The sequence below is a fragment of the Miniopterus natalensis genome, chromosome X (genome assembly GCF_054644295.1).
Source record: "Miniopterus natalensis isolate mMinNat1 chromosome X, mMinNat1.hap1, whole genome shotgun sequence".
NCBI classification, from domain to species: Eukaryota; Metazoa; Chordata; class Mammalia; order Chiroptera; family Miniopteridae; genus Miniopterus; species Miniopterus natalensis.
In genome coordinates, this window is record NC_142103.1 from 82,640,076 (window position 1) to 82,666,703 (window position 26,628).

The window sequence follows — 26,628 nt, forward strand, 5'->3', positions numbered from 1 at the left end:
CTTTATTGTCTTGTTAACTATATTCCAGAGGTCATCTTTATTCTCTAGAAGCTTTATTTAATGGTCATTAATAGAACAGATTTTTTTTTTTAATATATCATACCCAACTCATGTTAATAATAACAAGAACATCACACCCACAATTCCCTTCATAACACTGAGAAATTTACCCACTACTGTTTTCTTAGCACACACAAAACAATAAGATTCCTTGTTTAGGTTACTAGATTTTTATTTACTAGCTACTAAAGTGGAAAAATAAAATTACTATCAATCATCTACTTTCCATATCCACCAAAATCATATAACTTGAAAATCTTCTAAGAGAACAATAGAATGGTACCTCTTTTAAGAAATCAAATTTATTTAACCTATCGTTGGTATTGCACTTGCCACTTATAAGAAAGCATGTTATTGTACTTAATCTAATTTAATCATTTTTCTGATTCTTAATGGCAAATTCTTTCATATACTGACTTGAATTCTATCACTAGGGAAATTTATCAAAGTCCACATTTTCTTATATTTTTTGTTTATTTTTTCTTCTAAGCTTGTTTTGCATGGAATTTCAGCTAAAATATTGAAATAAACTATTCTAACTTGCATAGCATATGATTTTTCTAACTAATTCTGCAGAACACTGGTATTCCATGAATTGTTGGCATGCCAATAAAAAGGGGTTCCAAAATCAAATAACATCAGACACTGCAAACTGTATATCCCAGGAAAGTTGCAAAGGCTGTTGGCATGATATGCTCAGAGGATCCTATTGTGAAGAAACCTGAAAACTCTGATTCAGCAGTTCCAAAGCTTTCTAAGCCATAGATCTCCCTTTTTCTCCATTGCACCCACACTTAGAGATCACAGAACACTTCTAGTCCTCAGAACTTGGTTTGTGTCTACGTGCACATATAATTTGGCAGGATATAGTTTGATTCATCCAAACTAATATGCAGCCATGAGTTTCTAATCCATTGTTTTCAAAGGAACTATGCATCTGACTTAGCTCATGAATGGTTTTGTTGTTCCTTAAAAATCAGTTTCTGTAGATAGATACATTGCTATCCCTAAACAAAGTTGAACATCTAATCACAATAATTTCTTTGGGACTGCTCCTTTTTTTCAAAAAGCTTGCCTTTTGTCTCAATTGTGGTGTCTCACAGTTGGCAATTTCAATACAGAATCTTGGGACTCTAGTCCAACCCCTTTAATTTACAGATGAAGGAACTGGGGCTCAAGATCCTATAACCATTAGTAGCTGGTTGGCCGAAAAAATTATAACTCTCCTCTATACACCTCAGACCCAGTATCATGTTTCTCCTTTTTGTTTACCAATAAGCCAATTTTATCTGTGCTGCTCTCAGTACTGTTGGAGGATTCATGCTCTCAAAGAACACAGATATTTAGATACACATATTCTATAGGTTGCCAGAGGTACTTCTGATGGGGCAAACTTAACTTCACAGTGTAAGGCCTTAGACTCTCACATATGGACTTATTTCTTCACTAGGGTCTTATAATTAATTCTAATTAAGGAAAACATTAAGTAATGTTCTCAAATTAGCGCACAAACAGTTTTTGACCCATGGTAGAATTTGTGTTTGTTCTTCACTGGGGACATTAATATTATTAAACACCAAGAAAAGACAGTGCTGTCTACATCTTGTGGCAGCTGCAGAATTGCTTTCAATAGAAAGGACAGAGATGCACTGTTTTTTCCTGGGATTATGCGTTTGTTTCAGGTGGCTGTGGTGTTTGCAGAAGCAGTAGCTAATGGAAATTATGAGGAAGCTCTAAAGCCTTGGGTATCTGCCACTCTCTTTCTCTCTCTCCCCTTCCTGCTGTTGACCTAACCACACGTCCCTGGGCAGGTGATGTTCCCCAAAGTTAAATGCTACACCTGTGGCTAATTCTCAGGCAACACAAGGAAGATGCTGCTATATTAGAAGCAATTGGCTGTTTGCAGGAAGCACGATGATCTGTAGTCACATCTCATTAGGGGTGCCTGGGCCCTGTGGTGCACAAGTGAAGGAAACGCTGCCAATGTAATTTGTTTTATATGCCTAATTCTCTTCCTTATAATTAACATCTGAAATGTGAAAACAAAATGAGAGCTCTTTGCAGGCATCTGGGATCCCTAGAGCACTTTCAGGGAGCCTGAGCTTTTAGAGCAGTACTCACCCTTACCTAGTCCTTTCCTATAATAAACAACAGTGTGCTGGGGGCATTCATAGATCGCCTCGGAGGGCTGATCCCTTGGGCACAATATGTGTGGGGAGGGTGGAGAAGAAAGAGGTAGCATTATCCCCACCCCATACATGGGTTTAACTGCTGTCATCTCTGGAATGAAGTGGTCCTGCAAAGATGACTCAGCAGTGGGACAGAGCACCATCAGGACTTTGCTATATATTGCCCTAGGCAGCCTTCCCAGCCATTTCTCCACTGCCCTACCCCCATGTCAGCTAGAAAAGTAAGACAAGGATAGACAGAGGAGAAATGTGATGTGATGAGTTTTCTGCCACCAACCACCCAGGAAGACAGACTGTGGTACCAGGAAAGAATGTATTTCACAGTCTCCACAATGTAAATAGGGCTGTGCAGAAAGTTTCTGATTCAGCCATGAGATCTGGAGTCTGCACATCTAAGAAAAGCCAAATGAGATCGAGCTACCTCATGGTACAACAGGCAGCTCTCTTGGTTGCAAACACCAGAAACTGACCCTAGATAATTGAAATTGAAGAAGAATTTGTTGGTAGGATATTGCTTAGCTTACAGACTTGACAAAAAAAAACAAAAACAAGATGAGATGAGCAAAAGAAACTGGGTTGCACTACAAGATCAGCCTAGTTAGCGTATCCAAGGCACTGCCACCTCTGAACACTGCTACTACCACTAGAAGTCATCACTAAACAATGAGTGCCACCCACCTCTTTGTCTCCCACCAATCTCCATCCAGGAACATAGGAAGGGGCTCAGATCTGGAGTAGCCAAAATATAAAAAGTGCCTCCAATTATTGGTCAGCACACTTGGCAGTATATTTTTTGACCTTTCAGTTAATGGGTTTATGTTAAATCTCAGAAGAGTCAAAGATATGGCGTGAGACGTGTAATGACAGAGAAGACTGTTTTTAATCTCCCTTGGTATTCCCAGCCCCTCTAATCACTGACTAGCTCATGGATAATGTCTTTTTGTTCTCCTCTCCTCCCTCTCCCATTTTTTTCATATCAATGTCAATAACCATTTATTGAACAATCATGAAATTTGTTAGATGATTTACATTCATTATTTCATTTAATCTTCATGGAAACCCATGAAGCAGGTATGATTATTCCCATTTTCAGGTAAGAAAATTAAGGTTTTAAAAGTTAAGCAACTTACCCAAAGTCACCCAGGTAATACATTACAGAAGTGATATTTAACCCAAGTTTGACTGACTCCAAAGCTTGAGGTTTAGATGGGATAAAGAACCCCCTTTCAATATCAAAAAATCTATAGGCACTAACACGATAATAGTACTTGTAGTGTGTATTGATTTAAAAAAATACAATGACAAAAGCAATGTTAATTTAGTGTAAATTAAGATATATTTTGTGAATTCAAATAGTATCTACACACAATGATTTATTAATCACAACAGGTTCTACATGCATTTGAAAAATATACGTGAAGAATATATTACTTATCTAGTCTTTCACGACTAAATAAGTCTCACACATACTAGTCTCACGTATACCCCTTACAATAACTATGTCCCTTCAAACCAACAGCTAGGGGGAAGGCATGAGACCTGAGTTTGGCCAGGTGATTCATAACTTTGATATGGACCATAGTCATGAATAACTACATTAAAACTTATAACTCTGTGGCTCCTATAGAATGCACACAGTAAATGTTGAAAGAGGGAAGGATTGAAGGGAGGGAGGGAGCAAAGGAGAAAGGAAGTTATGGGAGAGGTATAGAGCAGGTTTAGTTAGGAAACCAGCAGGAAAAGCTAAGCCAACTTAAAGGTTAAGGCTAATAGGTTCTTCATGTTCAAAGGCCAAATCCAGGAAACTCAGCTTCTGCTGGAGTAACAGGATGGCTTCACAGGTCCTGGCAGTGAACTGAAGCAAGAGTCCACAGTCTTGAAGGGGAAGGAAAGCAGGGACCAAAGGAGCAGGGAGCTAGGGAAAGGTCTCAAGTAATTAGACACAAGCTGTATCACTGACAAAATGAAAGGCATTAAACACCAAACCCACCATCTGCCACCTACTGCCCACCACCCAATGTAGGACTTCTCTTATCATGCAGCCAAGGGATAGTAGAGCAGGCCTCGAAGTTCCAGCCTCCTGGAAGAAGTCATTTCCCTACTGCGCTCTCTGGAACCCTCTTGTTCTATGAGATCCTCATAGAGCTTTCTATAAAGAAAGAATTTTTGCTCAAATTCTATTCCCCTCTTGGTGTTTCACTGTATACACAAGCATGTTAAAGGGCTTTGCAAATTTGGGGTAAAGAACCCTGTTTACCTTTGTTGAACCAAACTGATTTCCCGAACTTGATCCTGGAGCTCTGTTTGGCAGACTATTCATTATCATCTCAGTGAGCATTGAGGTTCCAAGACAAACAGCTATGGAAACACTGCCCTCCAGCACTGCCATTTTAGAGCAGTGTAGACTCTTCTTCCATGGAGCCTTGTCCTGGAAGATCTCTCTCGCCTTACCCTCAGTTTTCTGACTTGCACTCTGATTAGGTTTCCATGCATATTCATCCTGACATGGCCAAAGGAAGTAATTTTAAGGCCATTATATCATCTCTTCTGAAGAGCTTACCTTGACTCTTTGTCATGCCAAACCCACCTCAATCATACCTAACCCCAGTTGGCTGTCACATCATCCATGTCAGGATAAAGAGCACACACTTTAAACATGTTTGCCTGAGTTTGAATTCTGCCTCAGCCACTTATTAGCTGTGTGATTTTTGGCAAATAACATAACCTCTCTATGCCTCACAGGTTCTCCATGTGAAAACTGGGGCTAATAATAAATGATTTAATACGTGTAAGCACTTAGACCAGTGGCTGGCACACTAAGCTCTCATTACCCCCACACTGTCCAATAATTATAATTTTGTCCACTCCTCCATTAGACTGTATACAATTTGAGAGCAAAGGCTGTGCCTTTTAGCTCTTTTCTGTGTCTAGCACAGTGCCTGACACTTGCTGGCTACACCATATAAGTTGATGAATAAATAAATGGTCTTTTGTGATTTTGACAGAAACCAAAATTTATTTTCCAGAAAATAATGGCAAATTGAGAGAAACCAGCTGATGATTTAAAAAAAAAAAAAAAAATCTAGCTCAAATTGAAGCTACAACTGAGAGGTGCCTGGTTTCATATCCCATTGCCAGTTTTATCTTTCCAAGTCCATAATTACGAAACAAATGGTAATGCCTTATTTAATTTAAGCATCTTGTTTTAATAGAGAATTGATTTTCTCTCCCTTAGCAAAAATTTTCAGTGGCGTTACAAAGAGGAAAAATAAACTTTTACATGTGCATGTCTAATGCTTTAATTTTTTATTATAAAATTCATCTTTCTAAGACATTCTAGGATTGGCAGCAGAATGGAAGCCTGGCTGCAGGCTCAAAACTGTCCCCAGCAGCTCAACTTTCTAATGTTCTGTTCTGGGGCAAGTATTTCTTGATTGGGTGGGAGTTGCAGAATGCCCACACTTTTATCTGTCTTCTTTGTTTGGCAAAAGAAAGCTGTTTTGATTCCTGAGCCTGGGTTTTCTTCGCAAAATGATTGTCGGAAATGCCCCCGCCCTTCCACCCTCTTGCTCCAGCCACAAGGAGAGGGGTATCATTTAATGGTTCTTACTTGTAAAGGGAATAAAAATAAAAAGCAGAGAAAGTGGTAGAAGTGGGAAGATCTCCAAAAGTCGTAGCACCCATTACTGTGTGCTTCTATTTCTAGCTGCAGATATAGCTGCAGACTCAAAAGAGTTTGTTCCTAATTTAAGCAAGATTCTTTTAACTTAATCATATACCACAAACCTTTAAAACATCCATTTCCAGTCAGCAAAACATTTTTACAACCCTTTGCTTGTTTTGCCTTGTGGTGACAGACTTATCTCGCTCTGTCCTTGTCCTAAACTCAGATATGATGGTGGGAATGAACAAAGATGCAAAGAAAATGATCAAATATCAAAGAAGAAAATACCAAAGTCTATGTTTCCCCAGTTGGAATTTTCAATTCAGCTGGGAAATGTTTTGTAGTGTGTGGAATGTTTCAAGTTTAACACCACCACAGCCAGAACATGCTCTACAAAATATCTCCTCTGTGTGTGTGTGTTGCTGTTGTTGTTGTTGCTGTTTTTTTTTGGGGGGGGGGAGAGTGAAATGTAAGAGAGGACATTTAATGGTCTAGTTCAGCACCTTCAGAAAGACTGGCTGTGTTCTTAGCCTTGATACGGACTTGGCTGTTATCTCTAAGCAAATCACCATAGTAATCTACCCTGCTGTTTTCCTAACTTTAGAAATGGAACTTACTTGAGTTCAGTCCCAGAGATAAGACAGAGGACTATTTAAAAAGTTAGCCAATCTGTCACCTCCTAGGGGCTTTTCATAAGGTAAAGAACGTTAATATTCTAAATAGTTTTAGCCCTCTAGCCTGTGCATGTTTCAAGTCTCTTTATCATCCATAGAGAGCCTTTTCTTTAATCTTCCCCATGAGTGTGTGCACAGGTTCAAATGGTGATAATTACTATAAAACAATTCTGTTGTACTTCTCTCAATAAAAATTGCTCTGTTAATCAGCCAACTTTCGGCCCCCTTGTCTGAGGACCCTTATGCCAAACTGGCAGGGTAGAACGTGGCTGCAGATAAATTAGCCCACATGTGATTGCATGCGAAAACACGTTGATTTACTTTTCTTTTCCTCTCCCGTTCAACCTGACAACTTGTCTAAATAGGCTTCTTTCACGACCTGACAGCTCATGGACAAGCTGTGTACAACAGGCCATTAAAACAAAATGCTCTGAATATGGAGAGTGCAAAACACAAAGGGATAAGATTGAAAGACAAAAGAATGAACAAAGGAAATGAGGGGGTGTGTGGGGGGTGGGGTCTGAAGAGTTACCCTTTAATTGTGCTTTCAGACTTTGTCACAGTCTGGATTCTCTGAAGTAAAGCCTGAAATGGAATTTGGGAAGACTGTTTATGAAATATCAACAGCTGTGGAGGGCAAGAGGAGGAAGCAGGTTTTGGGCAGAGGGAGAAGCTGAGCTGTGATGCAGGTTGGACAAAGTCTCAGCCAAGCCCCCCTCTTCTGGGGAGCTTGGGAGTGGTCCTGCGTTGGTCTGAAATGGTTGGGACCTTGTTACCTCCTATCACTCAGTCATTTCAAAGGCAAGGCTTTGCTCTTAGGCTGAGGTAGCTCCCTGCAGCTATGGCAAACCCTGACTAAGCTGACAGCTGGAGTACAAAGTCCTTCCTTGGAGGGAGATCTGGGCCATTCACCTCTGTGTCTACCACAGAGATATTTACAATTGACTATGTGATTGTAGCCCAGCTGTCTACATCTCTACAGTCATTTTCCAGTCCAGATCACGTTATAAATCTCCACTGATCACAGCATAATAACAACTTATTTTATTAAGCACTGATTAGCCCCATGCTATGAGCTATACCTATTTTATCTTATTTAATTTTCATAACAAAACTAAGAGACAGGTATTCATAAAATCCCCATTTTTAGATGAAGCAACTGAGGGCAGGAAAGATGACTTGTCAAAGGTCATATAACTGGTGAATGGCAGAGTTGACATCTGAACTCAGGGATCTTTGTGCCCAAAGTTCACTCACTTAACTATGACACTGTACTGATTGAAACAGATATAGGTCTATAGGCCACTATTGCCAGTCCTTCCCTGACCTTTACCAACAAGAATTTAACAGAAAACACTTTTATTAGGACTGGAATAGCTCACAAAAGAGTCTATTTCTTGGGCTGAGAGAAATAGCCATGTGTTCCAGTAGATCCTTGCCTCTTTTTCACTGTCAGAACCAATAAATGTTTTATTTAGCATATACTATGTCCTACTGTCTGTTTGGATTTCTGGAGGAAACAAGGAATTCATTAGGGCTTTCTCTATGCATCAACAACTGGGGAAGGGAAGGACAAGAAGCAGGAGTGGGCAGAGGAAGAAGTTGGACTGCAAAGCAGTTTCATTGAAAGCCTCAGCTGATCCTACAGGGAGCTCTAGCTAAAATGGCTCATCAGAGTTCACGTGAGTTGGGCCAAGGGGGCTGAACCTTTATATACTATGTCAGATAGCCCTTAGGTATGGTATGCTTTGGGAATGTAGTATGATCTTGAGCTAGATGGCTCTCTGCAGCTAAGACAAATCACAAAGTAAGGCTCAGCTGAGGACTGTCAGCTGTCAACAGTTCCAACAGCTTGGGGAATGAGCGCTTTGTTCTTTTTTTTTTTTTTTTTTTAATATATCTTTATTGATTTTAGAGAGAGGAAAGGAGAGGGAGAGAGAGAGAGAGAGAGAGAGATAGAAACATCAATGATGAGAGTCATTGATCGAGCCCGCAACCCGGGCATGTGCCCTGACCGGGAATTGAACCCCGATCGCCTGGATCCTAGGTCGACGCTCAACCACTGAGCCACGCCCGGCCGGGCAGAGCACTTTGTTCTTTAAAGGGGATCCACTATAGCTATTTTCCTTCAAATATTCCAAGGATTAAATATTATTAGCACCATTTCATAGGATAAAAAAATTGATGGCAAGACAAGTTAATGACTTACCCAGAGGCATGTAGGTAGCATTCAATTATCGATTCATTCATTTAACTAATATATGTTGAGTACCAACTGTGTGTGCCAGGCATTGTGCTGGGTTCTGAGAATTTGATGGTGAACCAAAAAAGACCCCTGACTTCATCCAAATAATATTTTAGTGTTGACAACTGTCGCAGATAAAAAGAAAATTAGGAGTTTGCCTATTTTTTAGATAGCTATCTGAAAAGATTTTTAATTCAGAGAATAAACATTTCAAGCCCATTTGTACATACTGCCAAACTTCTTTTCAAGAGAGTTAAAATATTGTAAACATGTGTTCTTAAAATGTTTAGAATGGGGAAAAGGGAAACCAACTTGATCGTGAGATTTGTGGTGAGCATAAGGGGAAAGTATTTGTTATAAGTCAACCTTTAACTAGCCAGCCAGTTTTCATGTGGAATCTCCAAAGGCACTGCAGATAATAATACTTAATTCTTCATCATTTCATCGGTAGCATCAATAACATCAACAACAAAAGCCAACCAGTCAAGAAGTAAACTTTTATCAAGCACCTATTCTCATTAGTGCATTTCTTATTTAAGAAACTGTTGTTTAAGAGATTAAGTTAGAAAAAAAAAGAGATTAAGTCAGTTACTTCCAGATAGAGTGAATAAATAGTGTAACTGAACCAGGTCTCTTGTACCTAGGAATTTTCTTGTCCAATAATTTCATTCTTTTCTTAAAATTTTAAGTAATATACTTCAACTAATTTTTTAAAATATATTTTTATTGATTTTAGAGAGAGGGGAAGGAAGAGGAAGAGAGAGTGAGAGAGAGAGAGGGAGGGAGAGAAACATTGATGTGAGAGAGAAACATCGATCGGCTGCCCCCTGCATACCCCCTACTAGGGATTGAGCCTGTAACCCAGGCATGTACCCTGACCAGGAATCAAACTGGTGACCTTTTGGTGCAAGGGATGATGTTCAGCCAACTGAGCCACACTAGCCAGGGCCAAAAATTTCATTGTTGACTCTCTGTTGAAGGCTGGCACAATCAAAATGGTGCCAAACTCACTACTCGTAGATACCAGTACCCTCAACTGACTCTGTGCTTTGGCACTATGGCATTTATTTGGATAGGGAAAGGAGGAGAGGGCAAGAGTTGCCTCTGCTCTGGGTTCTGATTCAGTAGGCCTAAGGTATAGCCTGTAATTTCTATTTGTAATGTGTTTTCTCTACCCCCACCTCTCCCAAATGAGAACCATGGCTTTCACATCTAGAAGTTTTCCTCTCATTTACCCTTGTAATGTCTGGTGTTTTATTCCACAGGACAGCCAAAGAACTTGTTAGACAATTAAAAAGGCTGGTTGGAGTTCAGCTTTTAATGGATGGTCTTGAATTGCTCATTGCTACCCTTTCAGCTAACATTTGTAGATCAAGCGTGTTTGAGGCCTGATCAGTGAGTGACTACATTGTACAGGCCTTAATGGCAGATTCAAGTCACAGTGGGTTTCCTACAGGCAAAAAGACATCAGGATTCTGGGAATCCGAGAATAGTGGACATAATAATGCATATAAGAAGATGATATTTCAAATGCCAGGCAGAATGTGCTAGAAGCGGGTCTTGTCATCCATGACTCGGCAGGGAAGAGGTTAAGTGGTCTTTTCAAAAAGACCACTCAAGAGATTGACAAATACATCTTTGTGTTGCAAGGATGGTGCTAACCTTGCACAGTGGGGGGGGGGGGAACAGAGATCCACAACTTGTAGGTAAATAAAGAACTATCAGGACAGAAAAAAAAAAGAAGAAGAAGGAGAAGAAGAAGAAGAAGAAGAAGAAGAAGAAGAAGAAGAAGAAGAAGAAGAAGAAGGAGAAGAAGAAGAAGAAGAAGAAGAAGAAGAAGAAGAAACTGATGCAAATATTTACTCAGAATAGACCCACAGGTTGTGCAACTCATATCACCTGAGTTGAGCAACACCTGCTCAGGGGAGAAGCCTGAGATAAACCCTAAGATTATAAATAACAGGACAGAAATGATAACAACAGCCCAGATCTCAGAATGAAGCATGTATACTTGTATTTTGCATTCCTTCAAATTATTTTAGATAAACCCTTGCTTGCCAAAAAAGATGTATACTTAGGAAAGGGTGGTCCAAAAGCCTTGCTAATGGTCTTGGGTTTTCAAAAGTGAGTTCTCAGAGAAAGTGGCCTGAAATAGTGTTGTGGGAATTTCAACCACCACAAGAAGGTAACTTATTACACCAAAAATGAAAATCCAACAGTTATAACAACCAAAGTTTCCAGCAGAAGTAACTTCTATATACACCACCCAGGTAGACCTGCCTACATAAACAAACTGCCTATGTGGATACCCAGCACCGTTTTTTCATCAGGAACCTTGATCATGTAAAGACCTAATAATAGCAACTTGTGTTCAAATAGCTTTTAAGTTTACAAAATAAATTCAACATATACCTAAGCCTTAGGAGACATCTCTCATCTGCCCCCATTTTATTAAGGAGAAAACTAAGGCTTACCCAGGTTAAATGATCATCCAAAATGTCCACTTAGGCATCCACTTCTGATAAGGTTGGAGTAGCTTTTGCAGACTAGCCTTTCCACAGAGAATGGTTAGATGAGTGAAACCAAAATACAAAGGCCCCAGAGAGCTTCCAAAGCAGCAGGGACTTGAAAAGCCTGTGTGTGGAGTAGAAGGGGTAAATGGGGAAAAACGGGGGGACATCTGTAATTCTTTCAACAATAAAGATTTTTTTTAAAAGAGTGAATTATATAGTAAAAACAGAAAATAAAAGAAAAGCCTGTCTTAGTTCTCTTGGGCAGCTATAACAAAAACAGTACTAGGTGGTTTAAATATCAACCATTTATTTCTCACAGTTCTAGAGGCTAGAAAGTCCAAGATCAAGGCTTTGACAGATTTGGTGTCTGGTGAGATGTCTGGGCCACTTCCTGGTTCACAGATGGCCATCTTTTTGCTGCAACCTCACATAGTTGAAGGAAATGAGAGACAATTCTGGGGTCTCTTTTTAAGGGCACTAATCCCATTCACAAGGGCTCAGCCCTCATGACTTAATCCCCTTTTAAAGTCCCCACCTCTCATCATCACACTGTGGGGTTAAGATTTTAAAATGTTAATTTGGGGTGGGGGACACAAACATTCAGTCTATATCAGCTAGGATCTTAGAGACACAGGAAGTCCACTGAGGAGAACCTGGCATTCTGTACCCAATCCCCCCCTTGAGGCATTTGCTGATTCATAGGCAACTTGGGGCCAAGGATATAAGAAACCAAAGTGGCAACTAAGACACTGGGATGTCAAATGGAGCTTTGGTAGTCTCAGAGTATGGGGAGACAAAACTTGGAGTTCAGGGCTACCCAGTAGGCCAGAACTTGAGGGGCTAGGGTTTCAGAAAGAGAGGAAAAACATATTTAAGTGAGCCTGACATTCTTTGAGGCATTTGACACCATGCCCATTTTTTCTGTATAAAGAGACAACAAGGTTGAACGTAAAGGGATGGAAAAAAAGTTATACCATGCAACAAACATTAATCAAAATAAAGATGGTATAGCTATAATAATGGCAAGTAAAATAGATTTAAAGACAAAAAGTATTATAAGATAAATGACATTTGATAAAAAAGGGCCAGTCTGTTATGGAGATAAAACAATCATATATGTATAAAATAACATAGCCTCAAAATACAAAGCAAAAATTGACTGAAATAAAGAGGAAACACATAAGCCCAAAATCATGTTGGAGAATTTTAATGTAACTCCCTTATTCTTGAAAGTCCAAGGCTATCAGCAAGCCTATAGACGACCATTTCCCAAATACACATCTTTCGGGCAAGCAAGGGCTTGTCTAACAGAATTCCAAGGGTGGAAAAAAAGAATTCCAAAGAATGAAAAAGACAGGTATATGTACTTTATTCTAAGAATTGGATTATTTTTATAATTTTCTTCTTGTTAGTTATTTCCTTCCACAACTTACACAGGAGGGGGAAAAGGCAAAAAATCAGGAATAATATGGAAGATTTGAACCACACAAATAACAAAATTCACATACACACACATTTCAAGTGTGCATGAAATTTATCAAAATTAAATATATGCCCGGCCATAAATTCTGAAAAATTAAAGTCACTTAGAATATGTTCTCTGGACCTGAAGATGGCGGCACTGTGAGAAGCGGCAGAGTGCCCCCGCTCCTAGCCACAGACTCGATTTACTCCTAAAACCTTACACAACCAGCTTGAAAAAAATAGAGAAACACACTTGAGTGGACGGAGTGCGAGTGGGGAGCACCAAAGACACATCACGGAGTCCTGCTGGCGAAGGAGAAAGCCACACCAATTCAGGAAGCACAGAGGGTTCCAAACAAGAGGGAACCAAAGAGACCCACTCCAAGACACATCGTAATTAAAATGGCAAATGGCAAGGACAAAGAGAAAATATTAAGGGCTGCAAGAGAGAGACAAGCAGTGACCTACAAGGGAACCCCCATAAATCTGACAGCTGATTTCTCAACAGAGACTCTTCAGGCCAAAAGGGAGTGGCATGAGGTTCTCCAAGTAATGAAAAGCAAGAACATGCAACCAAGATTGCTTTATCCAGAAAGGCTATCATTTAAATTTGAAGGTGAAATAAAAAGCTTCCCAGACAAAAAAAAAGGCTAAAGGAGTTTAGTTCCACGAAACCAGCATTGCAAGAAATGCTAAAAGGACTGCTTTAAGAAAAAGAAGGAATAGTGAGAGAAAGGTACATCAGCATAAAGGGGAAAAATGGCATTAAATAAGTTGATATCAATAGTAACCTTAAATGTAAACGGATTAAATGATCCAATCAAAAGACATAGGGTAGCTGAATGGATAAGAAAACAGGACCCAAATATATGCTGTCTACAAGAGACCCACCTGAGAGCAAAAGACTCACACAGGCTAAAAGTGAAGGGATGGAGTAAAATATTCCATGCAAATGGAAAGGAAAGGAAAGCTGGAGTAGCAATTCTTATTTCAGATTAAACAGACTTCAAAATAAAGACCATAAAGAGAGACAAAGATGATCACTACATATTACTAAAGGGATCAATCCACCAGGAGGAAATAACCCTTATAAACATTTATGCACCCAATACAGGAGCACTGAAATATATAAAAAATTTCTTGGGGGACTTTAAAGGGGAGAATGACAGCAACACAATCATAGTGGGAGACTTTAACACCCCACTGTCAGCATTGGACAGATCATCAAGACAAAAAATCAACAGGGAAACGCAGACCTTAAATGAATCACTAGACCTAATGGATTTAATTGACATTTACAGAACATTTCACCACAAAGCAACAGAATACACATTCTTCTCAAGTGCACATTGAATACTCTCAAAAATAGACCACATGTTAGGGCACAAGGCAAGTCTCTACAAATATAAGAAGATTGAGATCATATCAAGCATCTTCTCGGATCACAATGCCATGAAGCTAGAAATCAACCACTATAAAAAAACTCAAAAATATTCAAGCACATGGAGGCTAAATAGCATGTTATTAAACAATGAATGGGTTACCAAGGAGATCAAGGAAGAAATCAAACACTTCATGGAAAGCAACGAAAATGAACAGACAATAACCCAAAACCTATTGGACACAGCGAAAGCAGTCCTGAGAGGAAAATTCATAGCATTACAGGCCCATCTCAAGAAACAAGAAAAAGATCTAATGAACCCTCTAACACAACAACTAAAAGAACTAGAATGAGAACAGCAAGAAAAGCCCCAAGGAAGCAGAAGGAAGGAAATAATAAAAATCAGAGCAAAAATTAATGACATAGAGACTAAAGAAACAATACAAAAAATCAATGAAACCAAGAGCTGGTTCTTTGAAAAGGTAAATAAGATTGATGCACCTTTAGCCAGACTCACTAAGAAACAAAAAGAGAGGACCCAAATAAATAAAATCAGAAATCAAAGAGGCAATATAACAACTGACCCAAAAGAAATACAAAGCATTGTAAGAAAATATTATGAGCAACTATATGACAACAAATTGGACAACATGGGGGAAATGGAAAAATTCCTAGAAGCATACAACCTTCCAAAGCTGAATCAAGAGGCAGAAAACCTGAATAGGGCAATAACAACTAATGAAATCGAAGCAGTAATCAAAAAACTCCCAGCAAACCAAAGTCCTGGACCAGATGGATTTACAGGTGAGTTTTATCAAACATTCAAAGAAGAATTAACACCTATTTTATTCAAACTATTAAAGAAAATTCAAGAGGAGGGAAAACTCCAAAACTCTTTTTATGAGGCCAGCATCATCCTAATCCCAAAACCAGATAAAGATACTACAAAGAAAGAAAATTACAGGCCAATATCCCTGATGAACATAGATACTAAAATCCTCACTAAGATACTAGCAAACCGGATCCAGCAATACATTAAAAACATCATACATCATGACCAAGTGGGATTTATTCCAGGGATGCAAGGCTGGTACAACATCCACAAATCAATAAATGTGATACACCACATAAACAAAATGAAGCACAAAAATCGCATGATCATATCAATAGACACAGAAAAAGCATTTGACAAAATCCAGCACCCATTTCTGATAAAAACTCTCAGCAAAGTGGGAATAGAGGGATCATACCTCAACATAATAAAGGCCATATACAACAGACCTACAGTCAACATCATACTCAATGGGCAAAAACTAAAACCATTTCCATTAAAAACCGGAACAAGACAGGGATGTCCACTTTCACCACTCTTATTCAACATAGTACTGGAAGTCCTTGCCATAGCCATCAGACAGGAAGAAAACATAAAAAGTATCCAAATTGGAAAGGAGGAAGTAAAACTGTCATTATTTGCAGATGACATGATACTGTACATAGAAAACCCTAGAGACTCCATCAAAGTACTACTAGATTTGATAAACGAATTCGGCAAGGTAGCTGGATACAAAATCAACATCCGGAAATCAATGGCATTCTTATACACCAACAATGAACTTTCAGAGAGAGAAACTAAAAAAGCAATACCATTTACCATTGCAACTAAAAAAATAAGATACCTAGGAATAAACTTAACCAAGGATGTAAAAGACCTGTACTCAGAAAACTACGTGACACCGAAAAAAGAAATAGAGGAAGATTTAAACAGGTGGAAGAAGATACCATGCTCATGGATGGGAAGAATTAATATCATTAAAATGTCTATACTACCCAAAGCAATTTATAAATTTAATGCAATTCCTATGAAAATACCAACAGCATATTTCACAGACCTAGAACAAGCATTTCGAAAATTTATATGGAACCAAAAAAGACCCCGAATAGCTGCAGCCATCTTGAGAAAGAAGAACACAGTGAGAGGGATCACATTACCAGACTTCAAACTGTATTACAAAGCCACTGTAATCAAAACTGCCTGGTATTGGTAAAACAACAGGCATATAGATCAATGGAACAGAATAGAGACCCCAGCAATAGACCCATGCCATTATGGTCAGTTAATATTTGACAAAGGAGGCAAGAGTATCCAATGGAGTAAGGACAGTCTCTTCAATAAGTGGTGCTGGGAAAATTGGACAGATACATGCAAAAGAATGAAACTAGACCACCAACTTTCTCCATACACAAAAATAAACTCAAAATGGATAAAAGACTTAAATATAAGTCACGAAACCATAAAAATCCTGGAAGAAAACATAGGCAGTAAAGTCACAGACATCCCACATAGTGGACTTTTCACTGATACATCTCCTAGGGCAAGAGAAACAAAAGAAAAAATAAACATATGGGACTACATCAAACTAAAAAGCTTCTGCACAGCAAAAGAAAACAGCCTCAAAATACAAAGGAACCCCACGGTCTGGGAAAACATATTTGCCAAGGATGAATCTGATAAGGGGCTAATTTCCAAAGTGTACAAGGAACTCATAGTACTCCGCAAGAGGAAGACAAACAACCCAATTAAGAAATGGGCAAAGGACTTAAATAGACAGTTCTCCAAAGAGGACATATGGATGGCCAAGAGACACATGAGAAAATGCTCGATGTCTCTAATCATCAGAGAGATGCAAATTAAAACCACAATGAGGTATCACTTCACACCTGTAAGAATGGCAGCCATCAACAAATCAACAAACAACATGTGCTGGCGAGGGTGTGGAGAAAGGGGAACCCTAGGACACTGCTGGTGGGAATGCAGACTGGTGCAGCCACTATGGAAAACAGTATGGAGGTTCCTCAAAAAATTAAAAATGGAGCTGCCTTTTGACCCAGTGATTCCACTCTTAGGAATGTATCCTAAGAATCCTGAAACATTCATCAGAAAGGATATATGCACCCCTATGTTCATAGCAGCACAGTTTACAATAGCTAAGATCTGGAAACAGCCCAAGTGCCCATCAGTAGATGAGTGGATTAAAAAGCTGTGGGACATTTACACCGTGGAATACTACGCAGCTGTAAAGAAGAAGAAGCTCGTACCCTTTGGGACAGTATGGATGGTCCTGGAGAATATTATGCTAAGTGAAATAAGCCAGGCAGCGAAAGAAAAATATCACATGATCTCGCTTATACGTGGAATCTAAAGAACTTAATAAACTGACGAGCAGAATAGATTCAATGACATGGAAGCATAGTTGAGACTGACGAAATGTCAGAGGGAAGGGGGAGAGGGGGTGGAGGGGGATTGAGTAACCAAAGAATTTATATGCATATATGCACAACCCAAGGACATGGACAATATTGGGGAGAGTGACTGGAGAGGGGGAAGGAATGGGGGGGAAAGGGTCATTGGGGAGAAAAAGGGACATCTGTAATTCTTTAAACAAAAATAAAAATTATTAAAAAATAATAAAATAAAATAATAAAATAAATAAAAAATAAGAAAAAAGAAAGAAAAAAAAAAAAGAATATGTTCTCTGACCACAGTTGATTAAGCTAGAAACCAATTAAAAATATGCATAAGTAGAACATTGTCAAATATTTAGAAATTAAATATCATAGTTCTAAATAACCCTTAGGTAAAAGAAGAAATCACAGTAAAAATTAGAGAATATTTTGGACTGAGTGATAGTGAAAATATAGCACAACAAAACTTGTGGAATGCAGCTAAAGCTATGCTTACAGGAAAATTTATAGGCTCAGATTCATAAACTAGGAATTGAGATTAAAAGTCAGTGATCTCAGTATTCATCTTAAGAAGTAAAAAAAAAAAAAAATACTGCAAATTAAACTCAAAGAAAGTAGAAGGAAAGAAATAATAAAGACAAAGAAAAGAACATTTATGTACAATAGAGAGGCTATATAAAGCGAAAAGTGGTTCTATGAAAAGACTAAATACAATTGGCAAGACTGATTTGAGAAAGTTTTGTGCAGCCTGAAGTAGAGGCATGACTTAAACCCCTCACCAAGCACTCCTCAAGCAGCCTCTGTTACAGGAAGCTCTCAGCAGGTCTGTGGAAATATGACTGTGCCCTGGTTTGGAAAGCTGACAGAAAGACCAATTGGGGAGTGCTATAGAGGTTGGGGGTGGGAGTGTGACTCAATGCCCAATCCTAACACAGCAGATGAGAAGTCACACTGGGCTCACTCTCTGGAAGCTTCAATGACCAATCAGGGAAGAGTTCCTCAAACTGTCTGGAGCTCTATTATCAAAAGTGAAAATTTTCATTGACCTACAGCTCTAGTTTTTTAGCACTCTTCTCTCAAAGTAACTACAGTATCACATGGTTATGGACTAAATATTCAGGTGACAATGTACTGGCTTGTGTTTCCACATCAGTTACTCCTTTTAACAGAAGTAGTCCCAGCTGCTACCATTTCCTGGCAGGGATCAGGGCTTACTCAGGAGTGGGCACTTAGCAGAGGATATTTGCTAGCCTCCTTCTGCCTGGGGAAAGCTCAGGCAGTGTTAGTTTCAGATCTCTGGAAAGCTTTAATTTGAGCTAATGCTCCCTTGATTTCCATCTTGCAAAGAAATACAAGTGGCTTTTGCGGGGAGAAAGGGAACTCTCATTTATTGAGTGCCTACTGTGTGCCAGAGACTTTCAATTAATTAATTCACTTAATTCTCACCACCCTTCTGGGCTGTGTCCATTTTTTCAGGGAAGAAAATCAAGACAGTTTTTAAATAGCCTGACCACAATGATTGAGCTTTAACTGGCAGTTTTATTTTTCTTTTACACCAAAGCTCACTTTTTTGAGAGACAAACAAAATAATTAAGTGTATGAGCTTTGCATTTAGACAAATCTTGATTTCCATTCTGGGTCTGCCACTTAAACTGTTGTGACCCTGGACAAGTTAGCTGACCTCTACTGAGAATAATAGCAAGACCTACATCCTGAAACTATTGAGAGAATTAAATGAGATAATCCAGACAAGTGCTAAATACAGTGCTTGACACATACAATAAATTGTTGCTGTTCCTATTCCTACTATTACTATTACTATTACTATTACTATTACTATTACTATTACTATTACTATTACTATTACTATTACTATTATTACTATTACTATTACTATTGTTATTTTTATTACCATTACTGTAGGTATGGCTGTTCTTGCTGCTGCTGTGCTTAACTGGCCTATGCTGCCTCCATACACTGAACAGATGGCTACAGTGACTTCATTCAACACCATTCTAAAGAGCCAAATTCTCCAGCCATAAAAAGAAATGAGGAAATTACAACTGATGGTGAAGCACAGGCCTCAGTAGTCAGGTCCCACGGGTTTTGTTTTGACCACTGAGTCACACAGTGACCAATAATCACACGGAACATTGGCTAGCTCTCCTGTTGTTCCTCAGGGGTAAAGACATAAAATCTCCTGCTTAACACATGAAAATTCACTACCTACTGTAAATTGTCCTTGGGGGAAAGGCTTAGGCACCACAATTAGCATTTTTTCTTGATGAAATCATTTTATTTTTCCATTAGGCTTTCCTTTTAACTTCTCACCTACCCAGCTGGTCTCTTGGTATATCTGAACAGAGCAGCCACTACACAGATTATGAAAATAAACTTGAAGAACCAAAAATGAGTTCAGTTGGTGCATCCTGAAGGTGTTCAGATGTTTGTCAAATGAATATGTGAACAAACTGGCAGGCATTTGTTTGGTCATTCATTGTATCCAAAGCATTGTAATGCAAAATCTAATTTTGTTTCAGGCTTTGGCCTTCTGTTTAGTCCACGGGCTTTTGTGTGTCGAAAGCAGCAATCCTTATGCTAGAAAAACTTCCCAACTCTCCTCCTGTCAGTAGTGAGCAATGTGTTAGAGCTCGCATTTCTGCTGGGTTTGGTCTTTTAGCACTCATCAAAATTACGGCTATTTATTTTGTGACTGATTCCTTGATAGTTCCATTATGGAGCACAGAAATAGGCAAATAGAAGATACTTGTTGAATGCCAGCCAGTTGAATGAATGAATGAATGAACTAATGAACCACTTACTATCTATCTAACAGACCAATGCTTAGAAATGGTACGTGTGGCAAATTTTAGCTTAGTGCTACTGTACATCCTATTTTCATTTCTGAAATTTGACCTCCCAGGCAGACTGAGGAGTATTTCTTCCAGCTTGTTGGATTAAATTTAGAAAACGCATACACTAGTGTGAGACTGACTCTGTCAGTTACATTAAAATCCCACCCCCGTTAGCCCCAGGGTGTTCACAGGCTCCTCTTGCATTCCCTGGGTGAAGTGTCAGGAAAGTAAGCTGCTTCCTATTTGTCCACACAGTGACTCATCTTGCTTTAATGTTGTCTGGTGTGAGTGGAAATCTGGTTGCTGAGAGAGTCTGGCAGAGCCACCTCCTAGAAACCAAATACTCATCTGGCAGAGCTGACTTGCTTCTATCTCCTGCAGAGAGGGGCAGATTATCTAAATGCTGATTAAGTCATGAGCTGGTGGTATGGCGACATTGCACTATGAAGCACCACAGATCCAGTGAGCCTCAAATAGATGATGCCTTCTGTAATTTCTTTTCATTTCTCCCACAGGAATAGAGATGGCCATAGGCAGAGAAAAACTTGCCTTAAAAGGGATGGTCTAGAAAGGTAAATGTTCCAAGAAACAGGGCTAAGCAGGGGCCAGCTGAGTGGAAAAGACAGGATTACATGAGAGCCTTAATACTTCAAGCCTGTACCAAGGCAACTACTGGTAGGGGAGTTGTACGCTTACACGCTCATCACTCATGCAGGCATAGACTTCTAGTGCTCATGTGAGTACATGAGGACATCTTGTTCCAAACAAAAAAAAAAATGTCTAAAAAGGTACCTTCCTTTCCTCTAAAAGCTTTTCTTTTTCACTGGTCTTGTGGCTCTTCTGACTTGACTACAAATAAAAGCCTGGTTAGGAACAATAGACACTATTGGTGCCCCCACTCAGATTCCTTTTTTGGCAGGAACCCCCAGTCCCCAGCTGCTGTGAACTATTGGCTGCTAAGAGCTCACAGCTATCCCCTTCTCTGGAGGATTGGCCTCAGCTCACAGGAACAGAGACTCCACTTCAAGAGTGCTCTTCTCCCAGCAGCCCATAGCCAATGACTGACAGAAATAAGGGTATAAAAAGCAACCCCTTGCTTCAAAGTGGGACAACTCTAATACCATTTATGCCCTAAGAGCCTCCATAAGATTAGGTTAAAGCTAGAATCCAGCTGGACAACATCCTTGCTTAACTCCTTCCCCTGCCCTGTTCTGATTCCCAGCTTTCCTCTCTCCTGAGAATACTCCCTCAGTTGAACTTGAACAAAAATCTTCTCTCAGGCACTGCTTCTAAGGATCAAGACTTAAGATAGACACTAATACAACTAACACTCACATAACTATTACCACATTCCAGGAGTTCTAAGTGTTTCACGTATATGTCCCCATAAATCTACCCCTGTGAGGTAGATGTTACAAATATCTCTACTTAGTAGCTGAGGCAACTGAGGCATAGAGATGTTAAGTAATTTGCATAATTTTACACAATAAGTGATGGAGCCAGGATTTTAACCCACGCAATCCAACCAGAATTACAATTCATACTGATTCTCTTAACTCTCTTTAACATCAGCTTATGTTCCTTTTCAGAAAGCAAATTTAGTTTTCATTCATTCCTTCTGTAAGCTTCAATATCCAGGGAATCAGGGACATTTTGAGACTATAATCCTGAAAAGCAAATCTCAATAACCAGAATGGTTTCCTCTAGTTTCACCCCCTCCAATCCCAGCAGGCATTACGAAAAGATTCCTTTCATACTTGAGCAGATGCTAAGCAGTCTGTATGGCTGTGGCTACAGACAGTATGCTACTTAAGGACTATAGGAAAGACAACTCCAGAGTACATCCTTTTTCAAGTGAAATCCCCTCAAAGAACACTTTCAGATAGTCACAGTTGTGGCAGCTGAAAGTTAGCCAAGGTAGGGGGTTACAGAGGGATAATGCAAAATGACAGAGGCTAGAGCTCTTCTGCACTGTTAATGGGAGTGTAAATTGGTGCAACCACTTTGGAGAACTGTTAGCAGTATCTATTAAAGTGGAATATACACAAACCTATCTAATAAATGGGATATATACAAACCTATATATTAATATGGGATATACACAAACCAGAAATTCAATTTCTAGAAACATACCCAATAGAAATGGATGCATAAATTCACCAAAAGACATGTTTAAAGCATCATTGGTTGGAATAGAAAAGAATTGCAAACTACCCAAATGCAAATAAAAAGTAGAAAGAAAAAATAAACTGTGATAGACACAAACAATGGAAATGGGAATAATTGAACTATAAACTATACATAAAAATATTAATGAATTTCACAAACATGATGTCGAATCAAGGAAGCCAGACATAAAAGAGTATATGCTGCAAGATTCCATTTACAGTAGTTCCTCCCATCTTTGGGGAAAATGTTCTAAGACCCCCAGTGGATGCCTAAAACCAAGAATAGTACCAAGTCCCCCATACACAATATTTTTTCCTATACATACATATAATTTACAGCTTCTGTTTGGCATATTCAAATTGCCAGCATCACTACTCTTGTGCTTTGGGCCATTATTAAGAAAAATAAGAGTTACTTGAACACAAGCACTGCTATACTGTGACAATCCACCTGACAACCAAGGGACTTAACAAGTTGGTAGCACATACAGCATGGATACACTGAACAAAGGGATGATTCATATACTGGGTAGGATGCAGTGAGACAGTGGGAGATTTCATCATGCTATTCAGAACAACACACAATTTAAAACTTATAAATTGTTTATTTTTGGAATTTTCCATTTAATATTTTCAGAATGCCTTTATCAGAGGTAACTGAAATTGCAGAAAGGGAAACCATAGATAAGGAGGACTACTGTATATTAAGTTCACAGACAGACAAAACTGATCTATTGTGTTAGAAGACGAAAGAGTGCTTACTTCTGGTGGAAGAGGTGACTAGATGGAGACATGAGAGGTCTTCTAGAATGCTGATCGTGTTTTGCTTCATGATCTGGGTGCTGAGTTCATGGGTGTGTTCACTTTTGAAAATCCATCAAATTGTCCATTTATAATTTGTATACTTCCTAGAAGCCAATTTTGTTCAAAGAAAAAGAGAGCCTCCCCCCATAAGCAAGCTATCTTTCTTTTTACCCATTATTTCAGTGAAGACCAAAACAATTTTCTTACCCAGTGACCACACTTATAAGTTCGAATTCCTCAGGGAGGTATTAAGTTAATCTCTCAGAGATCTCTTCTTATTTCTCATGGTCTGCCCTGAACTAAATTTTGGAATGTTTTCTGCATTCCAAAGAACCAGGCCTAGGCCATTGACTTAGAAACTGTAAAACAATTAAGAGAGGCATTTATTAATCATCAGAATAAAATGCCTCTGTCAGCCCCATCCATGTTTGCACAGGGTATGGTTGATGATGACAATTAATGAGCAGAGCAGGGTATATAAGACTGTGTTATATGGAGCCAGTCAATGCCCAACCTAAGGGCTACCTTTGGCTTCTCCTTCAGGGACAATCCATTCCAATGGAGTTCCTTACCACCTCTTCTTCAACGCAATGAGTGAGCAAACTCAAAGACACAAACAATCTAGCTTCCAATAACCTCATTAATTTATTTCAACACACAACCAGATCCCTGATGTGGAAAAATCAGATTTCTAGGTCTTTTCAACAGCTGTTTCTGGGGATTGCAATATGTTATCTTATTGCAAAAAGCAGCTCATGAGTCATCATGCCATTTCATTTAAAAAAAAAAATCAAGTAAAATAATGCTTTCTGAGATATTATTTGTGACTTTACCAGAGAGAAACTAAAGAAATACCATCCCTTTGCTACATGGAAGGCCTTTCTCTTGTTAAGCATGAGAATAGAGGATCACATTTAAGAAAATGTGAATGTGTGGTAATGATTTGTCATAAATTATCTCTGACCTTTGCCTGAGGGGGATGCCTATTCATTTGTTTGCTTCACAAACATTTATTGAACACCTACTATAGGTCAAACATTGTGCTAGGTGCTGAGGACATGGCAGTGAATTAGAAGGAGATCCTATTTTATGTGAACTTAAAATCCCTCACAAATGAGCTACATGGAACAGAGCAAAGTGCTGTGCCAGGACCATGCTTCTCCAACAGAACTTGGATCTTCTTTAGCACAGAAACCTTCTTTCAGAAATACATTTCTGTTTCTCAGCCTCCCTGCCACCCAGTATTCCCCACTCACAGCTGCTGCTGCTCAAGATGCTTCTCAAATGTTTCCCTTAAGGCATACCTGTGGATGTAAGCAAAGATGGAGCATGTTTGTAACAGAAGATCCTGAATGATCTGATCCCTGCCAACCTTTTTACTCTCATCTTTGATAACTCTCCTTTTTCCACCTCATTCGCATTCTGAGGTCACATGTCATTCTTTTGATCCTCAAAAGTGCCAAGCTATTGTCCACCTTAGACTTTTCTGCCAGCTGTCCTTCCACCTTAGATTTTCTTACCTCGGATCTTTTCAAAAAGTAGTTTAAAAATATATTTTTGTTACTGAAATACCAACTTTAATGCCAACTCTTAGAGAAGCTGTTCCTAAACATCACCTAAAATAGTTACCACCCTGTCAATCCCATCACATTATTTTGGTGTTTCCTGGTGTGTAGATAATATGTATTGCTGTCTTCCTGGTCCCCATAGAATGTAAATTCAATAACATAGGAATCTCATCTGTCTATTTCACCTCTGTGTTCCCACACCAAGAACAGTGCTTGACACATAGTAGGCACTCAATACATGTTTCTTAAACAAAAGAATGAGTGAAAAATACTAAAAACAATATAAAACTCCAACAATTGGAAATCTGTTAAATAATTATGGTACATCTCTACAAATGGGCTGTCGTCTATCCAATAAAACTGGTGTTGTAGCTTAGAGTATTTTGAACTGCACTTTGCAATCTATATGTGGGTCATGTAATCAACTAATGAATCATGTATACATTATTTTATTATAATATGGAATAGAATAATATTTTAGTGCACCATATATACTAAGAGCAAGTATTAGGCAGTTGTACATACAGGTGTGTGTGTGTTCATTGAGTAGCAAAGTGAATATATTTTTACTATGGATCATGGTTAAAACATTTGGAAATCAGTGTTGTATAAGACTGAAGACAAGACAGTATATTTAGAATACATTAAATGAAAAAAAGGGGGCTGCAAAAGACTAAATACAGCATATGTATGTAAGACAAAATATTTAATTGAAACATTATTAACTTTAAAAGCATAGAAAGGCATAGAAAGCCAATTGGAAAAAATATTAGTCCAAATGTTGAGTAGATTTTTCTGGACGCTTTTGTGTTTTTCTTTTCATATACATTTTTGTTTTGTAAATTATCTGCATTGAAGATGTAATTTTTAAAATGTAATCTATTTCTAAAAGACACTGCAGCTCACACTTCGGATTGCCAAGAAGACTTTCCACTCCTACTACAGGGAAAGGGACTACCCCATTGTGAGGCTGCTCCTGGAAGTCCAGCTCTTTCAGAGGACAGACCCCAGTCTGGTCCTGGTGCTGCACCCATGTTGGGTCAGCCCCAGCACTAACCCCTTCCAGCAGCCCCAGTGGTCCATCCTGTCAGAGTGGTATCCTTTTGAGGGTGACAACTATAGGACCTGAATGGTAGCTTTGGACAAGGCTGAGCTGCCCTTCCTGGCTCATTACCAGTGCTTCACTGTGGCCACCTTCACATTCCTGGACTCTGGTTCCCAGAACGCCCTCAGGGGAACCATTTATTTCTTCTGCAGTATCTCTGCTGGCTCCTCATCAGAGCTGAAGACCTGCTCCACTACCCATGGCTCTAAGACTGCAAGACAGAGATGATCCTCAATTCTTGGGTCACCACAATGATATTGTCAAGTCACAGAACATTGTGATCTCTCCAGGGCCAGTGGGCTTTGTGGATTCTTACAGAAAGGAGACTATGCTGGGGCACTCAGGCTCCACCAAGAACTCTAATCCAGGCCTCTCCTCTGGGTAGTCTTTTTGCTGGTAGCTGTTGCCCTGGTCCTGTGGATCAGTGTCTTTGTGGGCTTGATTCAGGCCCAGGCCCAGAGGCTCCAAGAAGACAACAGAGGGGTAACAGGCTCAATAAACAATTGTTTCAAGCCTAAGAAAAACAAAATAGACTTTTCTTTAATAAAAGTACCTCAATGACGATGCCATAAATTATTGCAAATAAGATTTTAAGTGCCTATAGAAAGCATAATTATGATCAGGAACTCTCTATACAGGGTATTTCATTTCACATTATCTTGTATAATTTCCATAATAATGTACCAAGAGAGGGA

At 39.1% G+C, this 26,628-nt stretch overlaps 1 pseudogene; it reads left to right on the forward strand.

Moving 5' to 3' along the window:
• The first annotated feature begins 1,727 nt into the window (after nt 1-1,727).
• LOC148090594 (zona pellucida sperm-binding protein 1 pseudogene) lies at nt 1,728-26,494 on the forward strand (annotated as a pseudogene).
• The last annotated feature ends 134 nt before the right edge of the window (nt 26,495-26,628 follow it).